This window comes from Neophocaena asiaeorientalis, unplaced genomic scaffold (genome assembly GCF_003031525.2).
Source record: "Neophocaena asiaeorientalis asiaeorientalis breed wild unplaced genomic scaffold, Neophocaena_asiaeorientalis_V1.1 scaffold147, whole genome shotgun sequence".
NCBI lineage: Eukaryota > Metazoa > Chordata > Mammalia > Artiodactyla > Phocoenidae > Neophocaena > Neophocaena asiaeorientalis.
Genome location: NW_020173758.1, coordinates 7743314 through 7770582, shown reverse-complemented (window position 1 = coordinate 7770582; position 27269 = coordinate 7743314).

Sequence of the window (27269 nt, the reverse complement as noted above, 5' to 3'; positions counted from 1 at the left end):
CTGAAAGAACAAATGCCTTCATTCTCATTAACCAACTCTCAGTCTCCATTATAAGTCTACTATATCTTAGCCCACAGACCAGACCCTAATCTTGTACATTTTTTTGTATATAGCCCAGGGGACTAGCATAGTTTTATTTATATAACAAAATAGTGTTTCCCAAAGTGTATTCCATGGGACACTAGTCACATAATTTAGTAGTTGCAAAAGGCTTATTTTTTGAAAATAAGATTGAGAAACCTCATACATTATAGCCTATCTCTAAGAGATTAAAAATCTACACAGGTATATTGTTTGCTCTCATACAAATTCTACAATAGAAGGAGCCTATTTTGTTGTATTTTAATAAATAGCTTCCATAGTCTGTTGACTACAATGCTCTTTTTATATAGCAAATATTAAAATTTCTAGAATATCTCCTGTGTATAGTTTGGAAAAACTCGTTTGGATACATTGAATACTTAATATATGTTTGGCCATTTCATTCATTGATTAAAAATTATTTATTGAATGCTTGCATTGTATGAAACACTGTAAGGGGCAATGAGTATATAATGAATGGCATATTAACTTGAAGAGTATTCTATTATTATACAAATAAGATAATAATTTCTCCATCTATTCTCTTATAGAATTAAATTTAAATATTTTCTATTGACTCTTCTTAACAAAGGACAATACTTTCAAAATGATTTTATGAAAGCTGTAAAGAATATAAGCTGTCAATATAAAATTAAAATTAAATCTGAACATGTTTTACTATACACACACTTGTTAGGCACTTAATTTTATCATTACAGTTAACAGAAGAAAAATACTTGCATTAAACTAGAAATATTTCTGATTCAGGGATCAAAGTGCCCTTTGTAGCTAAGAAAGAGAAGCAAAACCTCACTTAAGACAATTCTTGATAATACTTTAGAGTTTGAAAAGAAAATTTAGGAGACCCAAGGTCACATATCAGTATGGCCAAATAATAAAAGATATAGTTTCTATCTTCAATGCAGTTGACTAAAATGCTTCTCTAAATTTTGCTTGTATGAACAGATTGTTGTTATTAGAAAAAGCATAAACAGAAAAAGTGTTTATTACAAATCACACTACAAAAGGACATCCAAGTTAAATATATTTTAGTTTATGTACATTGCATATAATTTCATAGTATTTTTTCATGGTGTAAACACTTAATACCAGCCAGGGAGGTGATATACAATCCTATAGAGCATTTCTGCAATCTAAACTGCCTGCCTGCTAGACAGTCAGGTGATTTGATATCTTACAGAGAAAGCAATTGAATGCTGTCCCCAAAAACCCTATGTGTCAAGGATAACCACATTTAGAATTGAATGATCAATTCTAGTTCCATCTACACTTATGGGACTTGTAGTTAAAACTGTTCTCTCAACCCTTTTTTTCCCCCTGAAAAATCTGTTGAATTAGGTGATGAAACAGATCTTACCCATCACATTCTCTAACTTATTCAATAATGTCCACCAATGTTTACCTGTATTTTCCTTGCCTTACAACATTTATCTCTTATCTTTAGTTGATATTTTGAGTCTGTACAAACTTGCTGTTGTTTAATCTGTTAGTGTTGCACCTGAAGGCGGACCATAGTGATGCATTTGGTGTCAAGATATTTGACTAGCTCATGAATATCACCAAATGATAGGAATTCACAAGCATAAGCTAGAATGAAACTTTCTGAGACAAACATTTTGGAATTATATTATGAAAGTTGATGTGTCAAGATATTAATCTGAGACTGTCCCTGGTTGTACTGGTTATAGGAAGAGTCTAAAATTGGGGGAGAACTGTGGAATACTGCAATGCAGTATGACAATTTAATCTGTCATACAGGAGCCTTTTGGGTGCATATTTTTAAGCTATGTCCTATGATGTCTCAAGCATGGTGACATAAAAAATAAGTAAGTAGGAGGAATAATGTCAATAAGATGGCTGAATGTTTCTTGATATCCCTCCTCAACAACAATTTGGTACTCATCCAAGGATAAAAGTGTCTTTGTGGGAGTTAAGGGATCCCATTAGGAGACTGTGAAACCCTGTTGAAGTCCAAGAATAAGGAGAGACATTTTGAGAAGGTAGATCTGCACCCAGATAGCTGACTCACTGACTGTGTTCCTGATTATAGACCAGGACAATTCTATATTCATGAAGACTCAGCTACAGCAATGATTGGCTTTGGTTCTGTCAACAGCACCATACGAGGGACCTAGGAGGAATTTCAACCACTCATACATTGAGTAATAAGCAGACAGACCTCCATCCTTGCTCTGGACCCTGAAGGGACTAGCTCTAGCCCTTCTCATCTGCAGTCCAGGAACTCCAGGAGAACACTGAATTAGACAATCATGTACAGATGAGAGAGCCTCTGAGGATGTCCCAAAGTCCAGTGGAGACGTTCCAACATATTATTGGAGCAAAATATGAAATTGGACATATTCATGAGGGTAAGAGATTCAGTTTGACTTTAACCAATTCATCCCACCCCCAAGGCGGCACCACAGCTCAGTGCCCAAGAAGCCCTTCTCAGACTGTGATTTGTCCTGCTGGTAGAAAGTGAGAATGTGTGAGTGAGCACCCAGTTTCCTCAGCTGTGTGGGAAGCTGCCAAAAAGGCCCATTTCTCTCTCTCCCTATCCAGGGTCCTGAAGAGTGAGCTGCACAACTGAGGGACAGTGAGCATCTGGGCTTGAAATGGAATATATCAAAGGGACACAGATGATACAAACTACATCAGGAACTCCACTGGGAGGCTCACCCACAAGCCACTGAGGACGCCTCACCTGCAGATTCCCTGGCTGGCCCACAGGCACCTGCAGCACTCTGTGACTTTCATGAAAACACACTTCCACCCCATGGCCAACTCTCTGAGCATGGTCCTAACAGCAGCAAAAGTGAGCTTCTGTAGATAGCTAGTGAGCATGCACAGAAAGCCAGCCAAATCTTCAGGTCTGGGAAAGACTGCCCTTGGAAAACCAAAAGGGAGATTTTCAGCACCTGGTTGGCTCTGGAAGATCAGGAAAAGTCATACACGCTTAAGAATTCTGCCACAAGAGGGAGCAAGAAGTGTGGAACAGGCATATTCAGAGAAGGACTGAGAAAGACTCAGAATCCCTAGCAGGACTGACAGAAGGTATTCCTTTCCCAAAGTCAGTCAATAAAGACTGGAGATGACTGCTACTTAAAAAGCAAAGACACTAGTGCAAAACTTCAATAAACATGAAAATTTTTTTAAAAAATGACACCACCAAAGGCATGCAATAAGTCTGCAATTACAGACCCCATATACATAGAGATCTGTGATTTACCTGATACAAATATCAAAATAGCTATTTTAAGGAAGCTCAGTGAGCTATAAGAAAACACAGAGAGACAATTAAATGAATAAAGTCAGTAAAACAAGAAATAAGCAAAATGAGAAGCTTAACAAATAGAAATCTTAAAAAGAAGCTAACAGAAATTCTGAAACTGAAGAATACAATGAATGAAATGAAAAGTGCAATAGAGAGCATCAACAACAGAATGGATCAAAGAAGAAAAAATATGTAAATTAGTAGGTAGACCTTTGAAATTATTGAGTCATAGGAGAACAGACTGAAAAAATAAAACAAGAGCACAGAAAGCCTACATAGTCTAGGGCATGCTGTTAAAAAAAAGCAATCCAAGAATTACTGGAGTCCCAGAAGGAGGAGTGTGAGGCAGAAAGCTTCTTTAAAGAAATAATGGCTAAGAATTTCCTCAAACTGGGAAAAATTTGAACATCAAAGTTCATGAAGCTCATAGGTCCCCAAACTCAAAGAGATCTTCTCCAAGACACATTATAATAAAACTATTAAAAGTGAAGAAAAAGAGAGAATATTAAAAGCAGCTAGAGAAAAGAAGCTTGTAACTTACAAGGGAACCCTAGTAAGGCTGTCAATTAATTTCTCAGCAGAAAACTTACAGGTGATGAGTGGGATAATATATTCAAAATGCTGAAAGAAAAAAATGACAACCAAGAATACTCTATCCTTCAAAGTTATCCTTAAAAAATGAAGGACAGATAATGACTTTCTCAGGCAAATAAAAGCAGAAGGACAGATAATGACTTTCTCAGACAAATAAAAGCAGAGGGAGTTTACCATTTCTAGACTAGCCTTGCAAGAAGTTCTGAAAGGAGTTCTTCAAGCTGAAATGAAAGAATGTTAATTAGTAATATGAAAACATGTGAAAATATACAAAACACTGGTAAAGGTAAGTGTATAGTCAAATGCAGAATACTCTAATACTGTAATATGGTGGTATGTTAACCACTTAACTCTAGTATAAAAGTTAAAGGACAAAAAGTATTAAGAATAATTATAGCTACAATAATTTGCTAATCAATACACAATATAAAAAGAGGTAAATTGGGACACTGGAAACATAAAATGGGGAAGTAAAGGCTAGAGTTTTTGTATGCAATCAATTAAGTTATCAGCATAAAATTGCTATATCTATGTTTTATGTAAGCCTAGTGTTAACCATGAAACAAAAACCTGCAATTGAAACAAAAAAAAAAATAATGAGAAGGGAATCAAGGCATCTGAATATTCAAGATCATCAGTTCATAAAGTAAGATAACAAAAGAGGAAAAAAGAAACACAGGAACTTATATTCATCCAGAAAACATTAGTAGTTCACATATCAATAATTACTCTAAATGTAAATGGATTAAACTTTCCAGTCAAACAGCATAGAGTAACTGAATGTATAAACACACACACACACACACACACACACACACACACACACATACACACAAACAAACAAGCCCCAATTATAAGCTGCCTACAAGAGACTAATTCAGCTTCAAGGACATACATAAGTTCAAACTGAAGGGATGGAAAAAGATATCCCATGAAAATGGAAACCAAAAGAAAGCTGGAGTAGCTACACTAACATCAAATAAAATAAATAACTGAGGCAGAAGAACAGATAAGTGACCTGGAAGATAAAATAGTGGAAATAAGTACTGCAGAGCAGAATAAAGAAAAAAGAATGAAAAGAACTGAGGACAGTCTCAGAGCCCTCTGGGACAACATTAAATGGACCAACAGTTGAATTATAGGAGTTCCAGAAGAAGAAGAGAAAAAGAAAGGGAATGAGAAAATATTTGAAGAGATTATAGTTGAAAACTTCCCTAATATGGGAAAGGAAATAGTTAATCAAGTCCAGGAAGCACAGAGAGCCCCATACAGGATAAATCCAAGGAGAAAACCAGCAAGGCACATATTAATCAAGCTATCAAAAATTAAATACAAAGAAAGCATATTAAAAGCAGCAAGGGAAAAACAACAAATAACACATAAGGGAATCCCCATAAGGTTAACAGCTGATCTTTCAGCAGAAACTCTGCAAGCCAGAAGGGAGTGGCAGGACATATTTAAAGTGATGAAGGAGAAAAACCTACAACCAAGATTACTCTACCCAGCAAGGATCTCATTCAGATTTGACGGAGAAATTAAAAACTTTACAGACAAGCAAGGGCTAAGAGAATTCAGCACCACCAAACCACCTTTACAACAAATGCTAAAGGAACTTTTCTAAGCAGGAAACACAAGAGAAGGAAAAGACCTACAATAACAAACCCAAAACAATTAAGAAAATGGTGATAGGAACATACATATCGACAATTATTTTAAATGTAAATAGATTAAATGCTCCAACCAAAAGACAAAGACTGGCTGAATGAATACAAAAACAAGACTCGTATATATGCTGTCTACAAGAGACTCACCTCAGACCTAGGGACACACACAGACTGAAAGTAAGGGGACGGAAAAAGATATTCCATGCAAATGGAAATCAAAAGAAAGCTGGTGTAGCAATTCTCATATCAAACAAAAGAGACTTTAAAAAAAAGACTATTACAAGAGACAAAGAAGGACACTACATAATGATCAAGGGATCAATCCAAGAAGAAGATATAACAATTGTAAATATTTATGCACCCAACACAGGAGCACCACAATACATAAGGCAAATAATAACAGCCAGAAAAGGGGAAAACGACAGTAACACAATCATAGTAGGGTACTTTAACATTCCACTTTCACCAATGGACAGATCATCCAAAATGAAAATAAATAAGGAAATACAAGCTTTAAATAATACATTAAACAAGATGGACTTAATTGATATTTATAGGACATTCCATCCTAAAACAACAGAATACACATTCTTCTCAAGTGCTCATGGAACATTCTCCAGGATAGATCATATCTTGGGTCACAAATCAAGCCTTGGTAAATTTAAGAAAATTGAAATCGTATCAAGTATCATTTCTGACCACAACGCTATGAGACTAGATATCAATTACATGAAAAAAAATATGTAAAAAATACAAACACATGGAGGCTAAACAATACACTACTTAATAACCAAGAGATCACTGAAGAAATCAAAGAGCAAATAAAAAAATACCTAGAAACAAATGACAATGAAAACACGATGACCCAAAATCTATGGGATGCAGAAAAAGCAGTTCTAACAGGGATGTTTATAGCAATACAATACGATCTTAAGAAACAAGAAACATCTCAAATAAACAACATAACCTTACACCTAAAGCAATTAGAGAAAGAAGAACAAAAAAAACCCCAAATTAGCAGAGGAAATAAATCATAAAGATCAGATCAGAAATAACTGAAAAATGTCAGAAAATTATAAGACACTGATGAAAGAAATTAAAGATGATACAGATAGATGGAGAGATATACCATGTTCTTGGATTGGAAGAATCAACATTGTGTAAAGGACAATACTACTTAAATCTACAGATTCAATGCAATCCCTATCAAACTACCAATGGCATTTTTCACATAACTAGAACAAAAAATTCACAATTTGTATGGAAACAAAAAAGACCCTAAATATCCAATTGATCCTTTTTGACCCACCTCTTAGAGAAATGGAAATAAAACCAAAAATAAACAAATGGGACCTAATGAAACTTTAAAGCTTTTGCACTTTAAAGGAAACCATAAACAAGATGAAAATACAACCCTCAGAATTGTAGAAATACTTGCAAATGAAGCAACTGACAAAGGATTTATCTCCAATATTTACAAGCAGCTCATGCAGCTCAATATCAAAAAAACAAAGAACCCAATCCAAAAATGGGCAAAAGACCTAAATAGACATTTCTCCAAAGAAGATATATAGATTGCCAACAAACACATGAAAGAATGCTCAACATCATTAATCATTAGAGAAATGCAATTCAAAACTACAATGAGATATCATCTCACACCGGTCAGAATGGCCATCATCAAAGAATCTACAAACAATAAATGCTGGAGAGGGTGTGGAGAAAAGGGAAACCTCTTGCACTGTTGGTGGGAATGTAAATGGATACAGCCACTATGGAGAACAGTATGGAGGTTCCTTAAAATACTAAAAATAGAACTACCATACGACCCAGCAAGCCCACTATTGGGCATATACCTTAAGTAAACCATAATTCAAAAGAGTCATGTACTAAAATGTTCATTGCAGCAGTATTTACAATATCCAGGACATGGAAGCAATCTAAGTGTCCATCAACAGATGAATGCCTAAAGAAGATGTGGCACATATATACAATGGAATATGACTCAGCCCTAAGAAGAAATGAAATTGAGTTATTTGTAGTGAGGTGGATGGACCTAGAGTCTGTCACACAGAGTGAAGTAAGTCAGAAAGAGAAAAACAAATACCATATGCTAACACATATATATGGATTCTAAAAACAAATATGGTTCTGAGGAACCTGGGGGCAGGACAGGAATAAAGACGCAGATGTTGAGAATGGACTTCAAGACATAGGAAAGGGGAAGGGAAAGCTGGGATAAAGTGAGAAAGTGGCATGGACATATATACACTACCAAATGTAAAATCGATAGCTAGTGGGAAGCAGCCGCATAGTACAGTGATATCAGCTCAGTACTTTGTGACTGCCTAGAGGTGTAGGATAGGGAGGGTGGGAGGGAGGGAGACGCAAGAGGGAAGAGATATGGGGACATATGTATAACTGATTCACTTTGTTATAAATCAGAAACTAACACACCATTGTAAAGCAGTTATACTCCAATAAAGAAGTTTTTAAAAAATAGACTTAAAACAGTAAAAGAGATCAAGAAGGACATCATGTTATTATAAAGGAGACAATTCAAGAAAAGGATATAATAATTATAAGTATATATGCACAACATCAGAACGTCCAAATATATTAAGGAAATACTAACTTATCAGAAGGGAGAAACAGACAGCAATAAAATAATTTTAGGAGACTTCCATATTCTACTTTCAATAATGGACAGATCATCCAGACAGAAAATAAATATGGAAATGTTGCACTTGAACTATACATTAGATCAAATGAACCTAAGAGACATATAGAAAACATTTCATCCAATATCAGCATAATACATTTTTCTCAAGTGCACATGGAACATTCTCCAGAATAGATCACAAAACAAGTCTTTGAAAATTTAAGAACATTAAATTATAGCAAGTATCTTTTCCAACCATAATGGCATAAAACTAAAATCAATAACAGGAGGAAAACTGGGAAGTTCATAAATATGTGAAAATTAAACAACACACTTCTAAGCAACCAATGCGCCAAAGAAGAAGTCAAAAGGGAATTCAAAGAACACACTTAAGCAAACAAAAATGGAAAACAACATACCAAAATTTATGGGATGCATCAAAATCAGTACCAAGAGGGAATTCTATAGTAATATACACCTACATTAAGAAAAAAAAATCCCGTTCTTCCCTGGTGGCAGAGTGCTTGAGAGTCCGCCTGCCGATTCAGGGGACATGGGTTCGTGACCCGGTCCGGGAAGATCCCACATGCCGTGGAGCAGCTAGGCCCGTGAGCCATGGCCGCTGAGCCTGCGCATCCGGAGCCTGTGCTCCGCAACGGGAGAGGCCACAACACTGAGAGGCCCTCCTACCACAAAAAAAAAAAAAAAAAAAAAAAATCCCAAATAAACAACTTTCTCCTCAAGGAACAAGAGAAAGAACAAAGTAAGCTCAGAGTTAGCAGAAGGAAGGAAATAACAAAAATCTGAGCAAGAATAAATAAAATAGAGACCAGAAAAACAATAGAAAAGATCAACAAAACTAAGAGTCAGTTTAAAAAGTAAGGTAAGGAAAATTGACAAACCCTTAGCTAAACTAAGAAGAAAAGAATACTCAAATAAATGAATTAAGAAATGAAAGAGGAGACCTTACAACTGATACAACAGAAGTAAAAAGAATCATCGTAACAGAATAGTAAGACTAGTATAAAAAATTATATGCCAGCAAACTGGACAACCTAGGAGAAAGGGATAAATTCCTATAAACATAAAACCTACTGAAACTGAATTATGAAGCTATAGAAAATCTGAGCAGGTCAATAATGACTAAGGAGGTTAAATCAGTAATCAAAAACCTCCCAACAAAGAAAAGCTCAGGACCAGAAGACTTCATAGGTGACTTCTACCAAGCATTTAAAAAAGAATAAATACTAATACTTCTTAAACTTTTCCAAAAATGTCAAGAGGAGAGAACACTTCCATTTCATTTTATGAGGGCCACATTACCTTGATACCACAGCCAGATAAATATACTACAGAAAAAGAAAACTATACAGCAATATCCCTGACGAATATAGATGCAAACATTCTCAAAAATATTAGCAAACTGAATTCAACAACAGATTAAAGGACCATACACCATGTCAAGTGGGATTTATCCCTGGCGTGAAAGGATAATTCACTACACATGAATCAATAAATGTAATATACAGTATTAACAGAATGAAAAATAAAAATCATATGATCATTTCACTAGATGCAGAAAAAGCATCTGGCAACGTACAACATCATTTCATGATAAAAACTCTCAAAAAGTGGTATAGAAGGAACTCATCATGATAAAGGCCATATACAACAAGCTCACAACTAACATCACATTTAATGGTAAAAGGTTGAAAGCTTTTCCTCTTAAAATCATGAACAAGACAAGGTTGCCCACTCTCACCACACCTACTCGACTAAGTACTGGAAGTCTGAGCCAGCACAATCAGGCAAGGAAAAAAAAAATGACATCCAAATCAGAATGTAAGAAGTATAATTGTTTCAGTTTGCAGATGATATAATTTTATACATACACACACACACATATATAAAATTCTAAAGAATCCACTGAAAAACGGTTAGAACTAATAAAATAATTCAGTAAAGTTTCAGGATAAAAAATCAACATATAGAAATTGTGTTTCCATACACTAACAAGAAAATATCTAAAAAACAAATAAAGAAAACAGGCTCATTTAACCAGCATCAAAAACAAATACTTATAAATGAATTTAAACACTGAAGTGAAAGATCTGTACACTGAAAACAATAAGACACTGATGAAAGATATTGAAGAGTACACAAATAAATGGAAAGGTGTCCATCTTTAGGGATTGGAAGGATTAATATAGTTCAGATGTTTGTACTACCCAAAGTCATCTATATATTCAATGTAATCTTTATCAAATTCCAATGGCATTTTACACAGAAAAAAAAAGCCTAAAATCTGTATGCAACCAAAAAATACTTCAAATAGCAAAAGCAATTCTGAAAAAGAAAAATAAAGCTTGAGGCATTACACGTTCTGATTTTAAACTATATTACAAAGTGACAGTAATCAAAACAGTACAGTACTGGCATAAAAAGAGATCATGGACCAACAAAACAGAATAGAGAGCCCAGATAAACCTCTGCATTTACAGTCAACTAATATTTGACAAGGGAAATAAGAATACTTAATGAGGAAAGGACACACTCTTCAAAAAATGGTGTCAGGAAAAGTGGATAATGCCATGCAGTAGAATGCGATTGAACTCCTATATTACACGACTCACAAAAATTAACCTGAAGTGGAATAAAGACTTAAAAATCGGATCTGAAACTGTAAACCTCCTAGAAGAAAACATAGGAAAAAAATTCCTTGACACTGGTATTGTCAACGATTTTTTGGATATAGTACCAAAAGCACAATCAACAAGAGCAAAAATAAGTGGGAACTACATCAAAATTAAAAGCTTCTGCATAGCAAAAGAAACAAATCAATAAGATGGAAAGGGAACCTATGGGATGGGAGAAAATATTTGCCAACTGTCAATCTTATAATAGGTTAATATCCAAAATATACAGGAATTCATACAAATCAATAGTGAAAAAACAAATAATCTGATTAATTTTTTTTCCAAAGAAGACATACAAATTCCCAATAGGTACATGAAAAGATGCTCAACATCACTAATCATCAAGGAAATACAAATGAAAACTACAATGAGATATCACCTCACACCTGGCAGAATGCTGATTATCAAAAAGACAAGAGACCACAAGTGTTGACTGTGGAGAAAAGGAAACCCTAGTGCATTGTCGGTGGAAATTTAAATTGGTGCAGCCACTATGGAAAACAGTATGAAGGTTCTTCAAAAAATTTAAAATACAACAACCATATGATCCAGCAAAACCACTTCTGAGTATACATGCAAAGGAAATGAAACCAGGATCTCAAAAAGATATCTGCACTCCATCTTCACTGCAGCATTATTCACAATAGACAAGATATGAAAATAACTTAAGTACATGTTGCTGGATGAATGCACGAAGAAAATGTGGTATATGTATATCCAATGTTATATTATTCAGCCATGAGAAAGAGGGAAATCCTGCTATTTGCAACAGCATGGATGAATCTTTTGGGCATTATGTTAAGTAAAGTAGCCAAAAACACAAAGCATGAACTCCCTTATATATGGAATATAAAATAGTTGAACTCATAGAAACAGAGAATAGAATGGTGGTTGCCCAGGGCTGGGAGTGGGGGAAATGGGGAAATGTTGGTGAAAGGGTATAAGCTTACAGTTACAATATAAATAAGTTCTGGGGATCCAATGTATAGCATGGTGACTAAAGTTAACAGTACTGTATTATATACTTGAAAGGTGGTAAGAACGTGGGGAGAAAGAATGCTTGCTCACTATTGGTAGGAATGTAATTGGTGCAGCCACTATAGAGATTCCTCATATGAACCAGAAATTCAACTTCTGGGTACTCATCCAAAAGAAAAAAACCAAAAACACTCAAAAATATATATGCACCCCCATGTTCATTGAAACATTATTTACAATAGCCAAGATATGGAAACAACCTATATGTCCATCAATGGATGAATGGATAAAGAAGATCTGGCACATGTATATATATAAATATATAGTGATACTATTTAGCCATTAAAAAAATGAAATATTGCCATCTGAGACAGTGTGGATCAGCCTTGAAGACAATATTCTAACTGTCAGACATAGAAAGATAAGTACCATATGATCTCACTTATATAGGGAATTTTAAAAAACTAAAAAACAAAAAACAAAAACCAAGCTCATAAATACAGAGAACAGACTGGCAGTTTCCAAAGGTAGGGAGTGGATGAAATGGGTAAAGGTCAAAAGGTACAAGTTCTAGTTATAAAATAAATGTCATGGGGATATAATGTGGAACATGGTGATTGTAGTTAATAATACTGCATTGCATATTTGAAAGTTACTAAGAGATAGATCTTGAAAGTCCTTATCACAAGAAAAACAATTTCTGTAATTATGTATGGTGATGGATGCTACCTAGATTTATTGTGGTGATCATTTGCCATATATACAAATATTAAATCATTATGTTGTAACCTAAGACTAATATATGTCAATTATACCTCAATTTTAAATAAAGTTGCTAAGAGAGTAGATCTTAAATGTTCTCACCACCAAAATAAACACCCTAACACCCTCCCCGAAGCCTGTAATTATACGAAGTGATAGAGGTGTTTACTAACTTAATCGTGGTCATCATTTTGCAATACATATGCATATCAAATCATCATATTGCATGCCATAAACTTACACAATGTTTTATGTCAATGATAGCTCATTAAAACTTGGGGGATGGAGCACAAACAAAAATAAGTAAGTAAAAACAAATTCTGTGAATCAGGACTGTTTATGTTCTTTATGCTAACTCTAGATTGCAATGAACCAAAATTGAAAGGAAAAGAGAATCTTATTTCTAGGCATATTCTTATGTATATAAAATGCTATCATGGGGGCTTCCCTGGTGGCACAGTGGTTGAGAGTCCGCCTGCCGATGCAGGGGACATGGGTCCGTGCCTCATCCGGGAAGATCCCACGTGCCGCGGAGCGGCTAGGCCTGTGAGCCATGGCCACTGAGCCTGCGCGTCCAGAGCCTGTGCTCCGCAACGGGAGAGGCCACAACAGTGAGAGGCCCGCATACCGCAAAAAAAAAAAAAAAAAATGCTATCATGGTCTACAATAAAAATAATAAGTTTTATCAAATGCTACCATGTTCATGGTACTGTTTATTTAGAAAGGCTCAATCACGAAAAATTCCCTTTGGGTAGCAGATTGAAATAAAAGGCAAATTAAAATTAGCATCAACTTGCATCTTATATCCATTTCCATTATTTAAAAAATCCTCAAACACTCCAAATGTCAGGTCACAAATAATTTTATTTGAGACTCCTTGTTCTGTCCCTTCAGAGTTGTTTTCCAGCTCAAGCATTATTGTCAAAAAACAAAACAAAACAAAAACTTGGGGGTAGCTCTGGGAAAAAAATTTGCCAAAGTTGGAATTCCCTCCCTTAGAGCATCCAGAGTCATTAATGTCTCCTCAAAAGAACAAATGGCCATCAGTGCAGCTGAGTAAACATCTCAAAACTGGGGAACTTGTGGCATTTTGGTAAATATATTCTCAACTGTCAAACTACCGTGTTCCTTTGGGCATGGAAAATGTTTGTGCCTAACAGTCACCCCCTTTCATTATTCTTTGGCAGTGGCACTTCTGAAAAACAGAACCCTCTCCATTGTTGCTTCCATTCTCTAAGGGCTAGGCAGGGGCTAAAGCAGTGTAGGTGCAGAGAGCTTCCTTCTAGATGTCATCCTTGCCATCTGTGTACTGACAGCCACCTTAGGAAATCTATGGTGAAATGTAGCATACTGGGCTCCCTTATTAATGACTGCTGGGATGCTCCACCCAAACCTGTCCCTTCAGAAGGGCATGCATTCATTCTCCCAGCTGCCGGGAGAGTTGACTGCTGATGGCTCATACCTAAGACCCACCTCTGGGAATGGAATTCAGCAGAAGGGTGTTTTCTCACCCAAGAATATGCTCCTTTTCCCATTCCAGTGACAGGTTGATCAAGGTACAAAGCATTGCCCTCTTGCCTTACTTTGGGACAACTCTGCAGGAGATTCCCAGTCCTGGCTCCACATGGGGCGGGCTTAAACCTCTGTCAACAATTTCATCTCAGCCCAGTTTCTCTCTCTGCTCAAACTTGCTTCTTCCAGGTCTCTTCCCTACAGCCCTGCTCAATAAGCCTTGTAATTGCAGTCTCCATTTGAACCCTGTTTCCCTGGGACAAAGTAGGCCTAAATTTCCTTAACAGTAAAGTGATGGTCTTTGGTGCCATAATCTTTAAGATATGTCTGAGCTTTAACATGCTTCGATTCTAAAGCCATACCTCTTCACTCTCGTCCTATAGTTATATTTGCTTAGTCTGCTATTAGTTGAGAAAATAAATTAATTTCTCACAACAGATTTTCCGCTAAATGAAGGGTATGAGTCTAAGTGCATGGGCTTAAGTGTACCATAGAGGCTACATAGATTTTTTTTTTTAAATTACACTAGGTTTTGGGTTACATTCTGAATAATTTGGGCAGTGGATAGTGACTATAAGATAATTGCTATAAGATCATTTATTTTGAGGGCAGATACTGAGGAACATATATAATTAATAGAAGCACCTACACTAAACAACTTCCACAGTTATAGAACATTTATGAAAACTGCTGACAAAGGTGGTACTATAACATAATAGTGTGATTATGCATTAAGTATTACAAATATTTTAATTATATAATTTAGTAATTTATAAAGTAGGTGAATAAACAAAAATAATTTAAACCTTAAGAACTGAAATGGAATTGTTTGTGATAAAGGTGCCTAGAACACGGATATCTGAACAACCAAAACATTCTATATTGCAGACCATTCTTAATAAAGATTTTTAATATTTTACTGAGTTTCCAAAAAGTCAGTGAAAATAGGGAGGAAGGACACAGAGAAAGCTTTTAAAATGTAAAAGTTCAAAAGCATAGCTGATGTATATTATAGATTCACAATATAGGTAAAATATATGGCTTCTTAGGAAACCACATTTCTTAAAAGTTGATGCATAGTTACCATAGTCTCCAATTTTAAAGATACATTTAAGATTCTAGTGAAGCTTTACAAATTAGGTCCTATTCTTGCAATTATATCAATGATAGAATAATTCGCAAGATCCTAAGTGTTAGGTGCTGCTACCTTCTACTATAAATGTTGACACTTCAGTCATTCACCTTCTAGAAAAGCCTACTGTCAGAGTAGCTATAGTTCCCAATGCCTTTTATATGGATTTTAAGTATTTTAGTATAAATGATACATTGCACTAAATGCCACAGGCTCAGGTGACTGTAGATTCCTGCAGCTCTCAAAAGTTTTACTTACTAAAATGATATGATCAGAGACTGACAAGTTCCAGGAATAGGGAAAAATGCAGAAGACTTCTCATTGCTTTTGAAAATGACTCATTCAAATGATACTCCTAGATCAATCAGATGAACTATATAGTGACCTTATTCACAGTTTGACAAGTGACAAAAAGATTGACTCAATGGAACATTTGCTACTAGTCTCCCTACTTTAAAATGAGCCAGTACAACCAGCAGTTCTTTTCTGTTGAACAAATAATACCCCCACCAAGAAAGGACACTAAAATATGGTTAAAGAAAAATATTAATCTTACTTTAGAAACATTATAAATCACAGAAAATATTTATGTTTCTTGTGGAAAAAAAAGTATTTCAAAGAAGTTTGTGTGAATTCTAATCTATTAAGCATATATAGGTTCCCTGTGAAAAAATTTTATTTTACCCTTCAATACCTTTCTTATTAAGTTAACAATTTAAACTGGCCATAGGGATTTTAACTTTTTTTTTTTTTTTTTTTGCGGTACGCGGGCCTCTCGCTGCTGTGGCCTCTACCGCCGTGGAGCACAGGCTCCGGACGTACAGGCCCAGCGGCCATGGCCCACGGGCCCAGCCGTTCTATAGCATGTGGGATCCTCCCGGACCAGGGCACAAACCCATGTCCCCTGCATCGGCAGGCGGACTCTCAACCACTGCGCCACCAGGGAAGCCCCGGGATTTTAACTTTTAAAACAACTTAGAATATTGTTGTACTCTGGGATTTATTGTATTTTGTGGCATTCTTATAGTATTTCTGATAAGACCCACTTCATTTAGTCTGAACATATTGACATTCTCAAAATTAATTATCCAAAAGTTAAAACTAAAACTTCGTGAGAAACAAAACAGAAAAACCCCAAGCATCCATCACACGATCTCAAAAGAGTTTCAACCCTCACTTTCTAAAAACTGGATCCTTCCTGATAAATAAGAGGATTTTGATTTTTTTTGCTTGCTTTGTTTCGTCTTTTTGTCCTTCAGAAAACAAAATGATGATGTTTAATATAGAGAGTTAAATTGAGTTTTAGAATTGGAGTTCAAGTTGAAAACACTATATATATATATATAGAGAGAGAGAGTTATTATTTTTTTTTTTTTGCGGTACGCAGGCCTCTCACTGTTGTGGCCTCTCCCGTTGCGGAGCACAGGCTCCGGACGTGCAGGCTCAGTGGCCATGGCTCACGGGCCCAGCCGCTCCACGGCATGTGGGATCTTCCCGGACCGGGGCACGAACCCATGTCCCCTGCAACAGCAGGTAGACTCTCAACCACTGAGCCACCAGGGAAGCCCTTAATATTTATATTTTTAATTCAACTTTTGTCAAATAATGTAAAAAATAAAAACACAGACACTAGAATAATATATGTCATGTAATCATCACTCAGTGATTTTGTTGAATGAATTAGCATATGTTTAATTAAAATAGCTAATATTACACACTTTGACAATATACATTAATCAAAAGAAATATTAAATACTTTGCAGCTTTTGACCTTAGGGTAATGTGATATCTATATATAAAGGATATCCTTATTGAGAAACAAATTAATCTTTTCTATTAAAGGCACTGCATTTCCCACTTGGGGAACCATTCCAGAAATCTGAAAATGAATATCCTCTATGTCAACCTATATCCCTATATCCCTTACTCCCCACCACAATCTTAGTTCCAAAGATGTATGAGCACAGAGCTTTTCTAAGCCTTTGTAAGACTCACTGCCCTCAGCTTTAAAAAGTAGATGGTAATACCTACTGTGTTAGTTATCAATTTATTGTCTCTCAGCTCCAAATTCACTCTTAATTGCCTGATCTGGAAAAATGGAACTAAGTCCTTTAAATAATTTTTCTTTGCCACCTACCAGTAAAGAACGTTAGGAAAATACTGCAGGAGGAAAGGGCCTGCTTACTGGTTCTGTGGTGCCTCTAGTCTGGTTCCTGCAGCACGTGTAACTCCTGAATTGCCAGCTCCTGTGGTGCCAGCTCTGGGCTCCTTCAGTACATGGCAACCAGCAGCATCCAGCAAGTTTCCATGGCGCCCCCTCAGGTAGTTTCATAAAGAAGTGTCTCCAGCAAGACACCTCCTCATGAATAGCTTTTCCTAGCACCTTAAAGGACAAATTTCCAGCCTGTTCCATCATCATGCCACCAGATAAATTTCTGTTATCCAATGAGCAGAACTCTCACCAAAAAGCTCTAATCTCAGCCCTGGAGTCAAGGGTCTTCATTGGATGCTCTATCTTAGCCTTAGGGATAGTGATTGTTCATTATATCTGATATTCCTATGGTTTTTAGAATTCCTTTATTTTTTTTTTTACTAGGTAATACCTTGCCATTCCAGTCTCCTATTATATTGAATCATTATTTATATTAAATCTGAACTTTGACTGACACACTATTCTACATTATTTAAGGATTATTCATACTTAGCACATGCCATGTGAAGTTCAGAGGATGCCACCCCAAAATATGCCTTTCTGGTGTAACAATTTCCACTTAAAGTCACTTGAAAAACAGCAAGTAGAGGAAAAACACTCTGATCTTCCTTCTTTTTCTTTAAAGCAAGAGATGAAATTCCCATGTGAAAGATGCCCACGTCATACTAGAAGGAAAGTAACATTCTTATCACTAGTGATGAGGGATTGAGACATAGAAAATTCTACACAAATAGACCTTGTTAAAATAATTATGTTTCTTTAGTTTCCCCACATAGTTTAGTTACTTTTCCACAATTGCCTCTCTTTGTTCCACCTAATACAAAATCAAGTAGGTTTTACCATTTCTTTGGGTCTTCATTCCTTATAAAGGCTCCCATGTCACATAAAACTTGTATTAAATAAATTTTTATGTTTTCTTCTGTTGATCTGTCTTATGTCCATTTAATTCTCAGGCTCAGTCAGAAAGAACTCTAAGGTGGTAAAGACAAAAATGTGCCTCTCCTACAAAGCCATCTGATATATAACAGACACTCCACAACTATCATTTCCCTTTCTGTCCTTGGATTTTTAATATCATTACAGCAATTGTGTATTTTCAGAAGCAAAATTTACTAAATATTAGACATTTTACATTTAAGCAGAATAGCAGAATCTGTTAAAAGGAGTTACATTTTCCCCAATATACTGACAATTTAATTGTAAGGAGAACCCCAAGGTGAAATGTATGTGAACAACTACAATTTAAAGAAATTAAAAAAAGAATCTGACAACTTTTCTTGTTACTAATCTCTTTTTTCCCTTTCTATGTTCATTAATGGTACCTACCATGTGTCAATCATTGTTGTAGGTACTAGGGAAATCAGAGTAAAAGTAAACTCTGGATGTTATGATATTAAATCAAAGTAAAAATACAAGTGTAATATAATGCAGTAATTAGAATAAGGAAGACAATAACAAGATTACAAGTTATATAGGGAAATACATAAAAAGGTCCTGATTCTGACTCTGTATATGAAAGAGTGAGGGAGGGTTGGCACAGAGAAATCTCTCTAGACTAGGAATTTTGATAAGATTATGCTGGAAAATTAATGTTGGAATAATAAATAATATTTAATCAGACTAAAAGGCAAATAATTAAGAAGCATGTGGTAGGTAAAGCATATGTAAAAGCTTAAACACATAAAAGAAGTACAGAAAATCCACGTAGAGTAAGTAGTTCTTGATGGTTAGATGAAATAATGTAAGAAGGGGGGAATAGCAGAAGATGAAACCAGAAAGGTAGTCTTAGCTACCTACATACCACTAGCTCGCAATACTATGGTGTCTTAGCACTGAAGATGTTAGCAGAGACAATAACATGATCAACCTTAGGTTTTCAGAAGATTATAGCAGCAATAAAGAGGAATAGTGGGTCACACAGAGTGGGCCAGGAGGCAGAGAGGAGCAAAGATATATAACAAGAGTCTACAATCAAACAGAGAAGACAAGTGAGGAAGATTAAAGAGATATTTAGGAAATAGAATAAACACTCTTAGTCAATAATTGGATGGACTGATAATGGAAAGAGGAATGAATTAGTGATGTCCCCCATAGTTCTGGTTTGGTCAATAGGTGAAATGATATCAACTGGGAGGGGAAATTGTAAAAAAGATGATTTGTAAGAATGGTGGGAAAAGAAATAATTGGTTAATTTTGAACTGATTGAGTACAAGATATCTGTTTTTCATTACTAATCATTTAGATATCTTTATTTGACATTCAAAAGAATGATTTCAGTGGGTGTATATGATATGCATTAGCTCACCATCAGTATATTTTATGTAGATGGAATCAAGAAAAAACTATGTTCCTAATGGGGGGGCTTCATTAGTAGGCTATTGACACAATAATACTGCATTAACAAACTACCTGAAAATTTTAGTGGCATGCAAAAGTAAGCATTTATTTTTGGCTATTGCGTCTATGGATAAGCGGGGCTTCAGCTGATACAGGCTGTGCATAAGTAGGACCAACTCCAACATGCAGACTGGGTCCAGATCCAGGTCTGCTTTATCTATCTAAGCCTCCTTGGGTCAGTGGCTAATCAAGGCAAGTGTGCCTCATGGCAAAAGGCAGGAATACAAAAAGGTAAGCTCAAATATGCAAGCACATTTCAAACCTCTGTTCACATCATATCTCTTAGCATCACAATGGTCCAAGCAAGTCATATGACTGAGCTAGAAATAAAGAGCAAGAAGGGACACTATGAACTCTTTATGCTTTATAGAGCAGAAGAAGCAAGTGACTCATCGCAGATGATCTCTGTTTTCTGTGAAACAAACTTCTACTGGGCCTAAGAAGCAAGGTAGTTGAATAGAGGCTTGAAAAGTGTGATAAATTCTAAGGAGGAAAAATATTTTGTTCAACAGAAATTTGGAAGGATCTGCAGAAAACTTTAAGGAATATGAGACAGGTTGAAAACTGTTTATTGTTTCATTTAAGGCAAACATGAGGGGGATCCATGAATATGACCTTGGTAAATATTTATAACTCTAAGAGTTATTGTTGTTTTCTTTATTACTATTCGTTCAGCATTTTGTATATACTAATTTGCATTATTTGTAGTTTTATGTTAATATTGTCCTGTCCCAAATACATTACAGTTGAGACTTTTTATAGCTACTTATAACACCATCAGTAACTTAAATCTTTACTCTTAATGATGTTTATTGATGTTGATAGCATTAAAAATATAAAGAGATAATGTAAACAAAGTGCTTAGCACAATGCCTGGCACAGAACAGTTTTTCAATAACCCTTACTTTTTTCCTCCTATGCCTATAAATATGAAATCAAAGAATAAATGGAGGAGAACAGGGTAAAAGAAAATCAATGGCAATTTGGTTTTCCTATGAGTGAGTTTCACTTTCTCATTTTAAAGTGAAAAATATAGGGGGGGACCTTGAAGATGGCGGAAGAGTAATTGTTTAAAAAAAAAAAAAAAAAAAAGTGAAAAATATAATAATTTAATGTAAAATAAAATTGGTGGAAGATATAGAATAAGTGAATTTACATATATTTGTGAAATACCCCAAATTATAGTATATACTGTTAAAAGGGCACATAGAAAAATATCTTTTAAGGATATAAAAATTGTGGGATCATAATAACTTCTGAGAGGAGAGGAAAGGGAATAGGATTAGGGCAAGACACAGAGAGAACTTGAATAGTATCTGTAACATTTTATTTGGAAAAAATATTTCAACAGATATGGCAAATATAAAAGTTCTATATTTGTTAAATCTGGGTGAAGATTATTCTCTCCAATCTTCTAAATATAAAGAATATTTCATCATTTTCAAAACTGGAGGAAAACAATAAAGATGTGAAATAAGAATGGTAAATATATTTTAGAAAGGCAAACTAACCTTTAATCTGGCATATAATATGTAACCAATGTTTTTCAGAATTTGTATTATCTGAGCCCTGATGTGAGGATTCCTTATGAAATTTTTGCTTTCAGATAAGTACTGAAGACAAGAATTGAAGCAAAAATTGAGGAGTGGTTTACAAATATTTCATTGAGGTTCTAGTTGGATCAATAGGTAAAATTTGACCAGCTGTGATACTGAGAATAAAGTTTTTCTGAGTGCTGGAAAATTAAACAGTGTACTTAAGCAGTCCATTCAATTGATGAGAATATAAATAAAGGTATTTACACATAGAACCTCAAAAAAAGATTCCAATCACTACTTTTTAGATTGATAAGTAATATATGATCTTTCTTGACTTTATCCTTTCTCAACTGAAGTAAAATATTTACATAGTATAATACATAATTTTCATTGTACAATTTGATGAACTTTGACCTATGAATGCACTTAGGTAATCGTCACCTAAATGAAGACATAGAACATTTTCCAAATTCCATTAAAATCAATCCCCACCCCCTATAAACAAGCACTGTTCTAATTTTTATTACCATGGATTGCCTGTTCTGGAGCTTCATATAAGTAGAATCATACAGTATGCACTTTTTTTTATCTGAATTACTTTGCTCAACATACTGTTTTTAAGATTTACCTATTATGTTGCATATATCAGTAGTTCTATATTTAATGGCTAAGAAGTATTCCATTGTATGAATATATGAACATTTATTCATTCACCTATGTTTATAAACGATTGCTTCAGTTTTTACATATCAATTGCCATATTCATTTTATACAGGTCTTTTCATGGATATACGTTTCCATTTCTCTTGATAATAAGTGAGTAAATATAGTAAATAAGACTAGAGTTCCTGGGCATATACATATTTAAACTTATAAAAAACTGCCAAAGTTTTCCAAAGTGAATACACAATTTTATACTACCAAAGCACAGAGATATATAAGAGTTCTAGTTGCTCCATATTATCATCAACATTTGATGTTCTTTGTTTTTAATATTTAGCCATTTTTATGGATATATAGTGGTATTTCCTTCTTAGTATTTTTCTTAATGTATTATTTTATTATTGATGTATTGATATTCTTTAGAGTTTCAATATATAAGTTCTTTGTAAGATATGTATATAGATTGAAAATACTTTCTCAGTGTGCTATTTGACTTTTTATTTTGTTTTAAATGTCTTTTGATAACCAGAAGTTTTAATAATTTTGATGAAGCATAGTGAATCTCTTCTTTTTCTTTGTATTTGTTTTTTTTGTGAAATATATAAATAAATTGCTTAATCCAAGGCTGTGGAGGTAGTCTCCTTTGTTTTATTCTCTATACTTCCTAGTTTCAGCTTGAAGTTTATGTTTGTAATCTATCTCAAACGTCTTTTTTGTACCATGCAAGGTAGGAGTCAAGATAATTTTTTAATATAGTTGTTCCAGGACCATTTGTTGAAAAGACGATTTTTACTTAATTGCTATTGATGCTTTTGTTGAAAATTAATGTTTCAAATATATGTGGGTAATTTTCTGTCCCTGTCCTGTTCCATGGTCAATTTATATATTCTTAAACTCAAACTAACAAGATTTGAATAATGTAGCTTTTATAAAAAATCATGGGGCCTCCCTGGTGGCGCAGTGGTTGGAAGTCCACCTGCCAATGCAGGGGACGCGGGTTTGTGCCCCGCTCTGGGAGGATCCCACATGCCGTGGAGCGGCTGGGCCCGTGAGCCACGGCCGCTGAGCCTGCACGTCCGGAGCCTGTGCTCCACAACGGGAGAGGCCACAGCAGTGAGAGGCCCGCATACCGCAAAAAAAAAAAAAAAGAAAAAAAAATTCATGAAATCAGGAATCAGGTAGTGTGTATTTTCAAACTTTACCTTTATTTGTTTGAGATTGTTGTGTATACTCTTGTCCCCTTGCTTTTCCATATAAAGTCAACTAAGTATTTTATGTTTTATTTTGATGCTATGTAAAGTAATTAAAAAAATTTTATTTTCCAAAGTTTGTTCCTAGTACTACTTAGAAAGGCAATTGATTCTGCATGTTAACCTTGTATTCTATGACCGTTATAAATTCACTTATTAAAGCAGTTTTTAGATACCTTTTGATTTTATGTATATACTACTTAGTTATCTAAAAATAAAGAATGATTTTACTTTTTAAACTTTTTTTTGCCTTTAATTAACTTTTATTGCCTTATTTTACCAGATGAAATTTTCAACATGATATTGAATAGAAATGGCAAAAGCAAACATCTTTGCTTATCTCTGATCTTGGGTGGGGAATCATTCAATATTTTACCATTAAGTATAATGTTATCTCTAGGTATTCCAGAGGTTGTCTTTAATAGAATAAGAAAGGTTCCTTTATTCCTGGTTTTCTTGGTGTTTTTAACATATATATCGTTGTTGAGTTTTGTCAAATGGTTTTCCTGCATTTGTTGAGATAACCATACGTTTGTTTGTTTTTCTAATTTATTCTGTAAATTTGATGAGCTACACTGATTACTTTTCAACTAGTAAAGCTTTGCCTTTCTGGGATAAACTCTACTTCACTATTATGTATTATCTTTTTATATACTGCTGGATTTGATATGTTAATATTTTGTTAAAAGTTCTACATCTAAGGTCATGAGGGATACTGATTTATAATTGTACTTTTCTGTAATGTCTTTGCCGAGTTTTGCTGTCAGGATATGTTGGCATCATAAATTGAGTTGGGGTGGAGGTCTTCTGTCTAATTTTTGAACTAGTTTACCCATGATTGGTATAATTTCTTATTTAAATGTCTGCTAGAATTCACTAATATAATCACCCGGGCCTACAGTTTTCTTTCTGGTAAGATTTTAATTACCAATTCAATTTCTTTAGTAGATACAGAGCTATTCCTATTTTCCATTTACTTGGTCACCCTTGATTCATCATGTTTTTCCAAAAAATTCATCAAGTTTATTGACAAAGTTATTCATAGTACTCCATTTTTTTTTTTTTTTTACTATATGGAGGTTTTATATTAATAGCCTTTCTTTTATTCCTCATATTGATAACTGGTGACTCCTTTTTATTTTTCTGTAGTCAGGTTTATTATTATTTTATTATGATTTTAAAACAATCAACTTTTGGAGTTGCTAATATTATTATATCTTTATCTTATTGATTTCTGCTTATAACTCTTATTTCTTTCCTTCTAATTCATTATGTTTAATTTGCTCTTCAGGTAGAAACAGATTTTAAACATTTCTAATTTTCTAATATTACTATTTAAAGCTCTGAATTCCTCTCTGAATACAGATTTAACTGACTATAATTTTTTACATGATATATAACCATTAACAGTAAATTTAAAATATTTTCTAATTTTACTTGTGATTTCTTCTTGACCCATGGATTATTTAGAAATACATAGCTTATTTTCCAAATATTAAAATAGGTGAGGGAGATTAAGAGGAACAAACTTCCAGTTATAAAATAAATGAGTCATGGATATGAAATGTACAGTGCAGGGAATATAGTCAAAAATAATGTAATGTCTTTGTGTGGTGACAGGTGGTAACTAGTCTATAAGCTATTTTATTGTTATTGATTTATAATTGATTTCTGTTTACATTAGAAAATGTACTCTGTAAGACTTCAGTCTTCTAAAATTTACTGAATCATATTTTATTACCCAGCATATGGTTTATTTTGGTAAGCATTCCATTTGAACTTGAAAATAATGTATGATATGGAATTGTGGGGTGTATTAAGTAGAATCAAGGTTGTTGACAATGTTATTCACATATTCTATATTTTTACTGGGTTTTTTTTGGTTTAATTATTCTATTAATTATGAAGAGAGGAGTGGAAATTCATCTACTTTGTCTACTATTTTCATTAGTTCTATCAGTTTCAGCTTCATTAAAAAGTGAAGTTCTATTATTTGGAGCATATACACATTTACAATTGTGATCTTTTCATGATTAACTAACTCTTTTGTCATCAGGGAATGTCTCTATCTCTGGTGATACTGCTTTTCTTGTAGTCTACTTTGATATTAAAATCACTAAATCGGCATTCAAAAATCTGTTTATATATTTAAAGTTTATCATAGAAAGAATATATTTGGGTCTTACTTTTCATCCAGTCTAATACTCTCTGCCTTTCATTTGGAGTATTTAGCCTATTTATATTTAGTATAATTATTGATATGGGTTTAAGTCTATCCTGTATTAGTCAACAATTTGTCCCATTTTGTTGTTCTTGTTTTTCATTTCCAGTCTTCCTTTAGTTGAATCAAATAGTTTTAGTATTCCATTTTAATTTATCTACCAGCTTTTTAGCTGTATCTCTTTTTATTATTATATTTTTAGTGGCTCCTCTAGGAATTACAAGATATAATCTTACCACATAAAAATTTAAAAATTTCCAAGTAATATTCCACTTGTTTTTCTGGCCTTTGTGTTATTGTTTTCAGATATTTTACATTTATATATGTAATAATAGTGTTATTAATATTTTTGTTTGGCTTTAAGTCATCAGTTTCCTTTAATAAAATTTAATGGGGAGAAAAGGTATTTATTCCAATTTTGACCATTTCTGTAGAAAGAGTTCCCTTCTGGTATCATTCCACTTAATGTTAAAGAAGTTTTTCCTGTCATACAAGCCTTCTCTCAGTCATCTCAGCTTTTGTTTAACTTTTGTACTTTCCTTCCTTTACAGTTCACAGTCTGTGCTGCTTCTTGTTCAATGCCTGAAAACAGTTTTCATGTATTTTGTCCATATTTGTAGGTATTTTTAATGAAGGGCAAGTCTGGATACAGTTACTATGTCATTGCTGGAAGCAGAATGTATCACTTTTATTTTAATAATTATCACTCTCCTATAAGAAACTATGGCAGAAAAGAATAGCAAATGGCCTCAGACTTCTCATTCTAAAGCTTACATATAGATTACTTACTGGATCTGTGTGTATTAAGGAGGTTAATTTAACCTGTCACTGTCAGTGTAGGAGATAAGGTATAATTTAAGCATCTTATTTCATTTTATAAGGTAGATGAGACTTGAGCTCCTTCTATTAAACCCAAGAAACCCTTCTACAAAAAAAATAAATAAATAAAAAATAAAAACAAAACTCCACCAAAAACAAAAAATAAAAAAAAACAAGGAAAAATATTTAAGGTTGTACATACCTTTCTTTGTAACAAGTCAATAGACAACTGTGTCATAAGGGCAGTTTTCTATCTGCAAAGGTTAGGGCAAGATTCATATTATTGAGAACAAGTATGGGCCAAGTGCCAAGCTTGATCAATTTTGCATGTTTCAAGTCAGTAAATTCTTAGAATTCCTATTTTACACATGGGAAAACTGAGGAAAAGAGATGTTAACCAACCTTCCCTTGGTCAACTGTTAGTAAGTTTTAACCTGGGAATAGGAACACAATCTCTTTAAAAATTAAAGCACATTTACCAAAAATACACTTTGGATAATCTCTAGTGATACTGTCATCAGGTAAAAGCTTTAGCTATGATAGAACAAGATTATAACTAAAGAAAGTTGACAATGTGTGATAAAAAAGAAAATAAAGAATGGAAGCTTTAGTCAGGAATTGGCCACTCAAATTCCTTCAGTGTGCAGCCAAATGTGCACCTGCATAATTGCAAACATTTTTAAGGGTCAGTAAAGAAAACAGGTCTGCCTGTAGCCTTTTTGCCTTCCATTGGCTACTACTTGTTCTATTATTTCCAAAGTTTTCCAGTGGCTTTCAAACGGTTCATGATGGA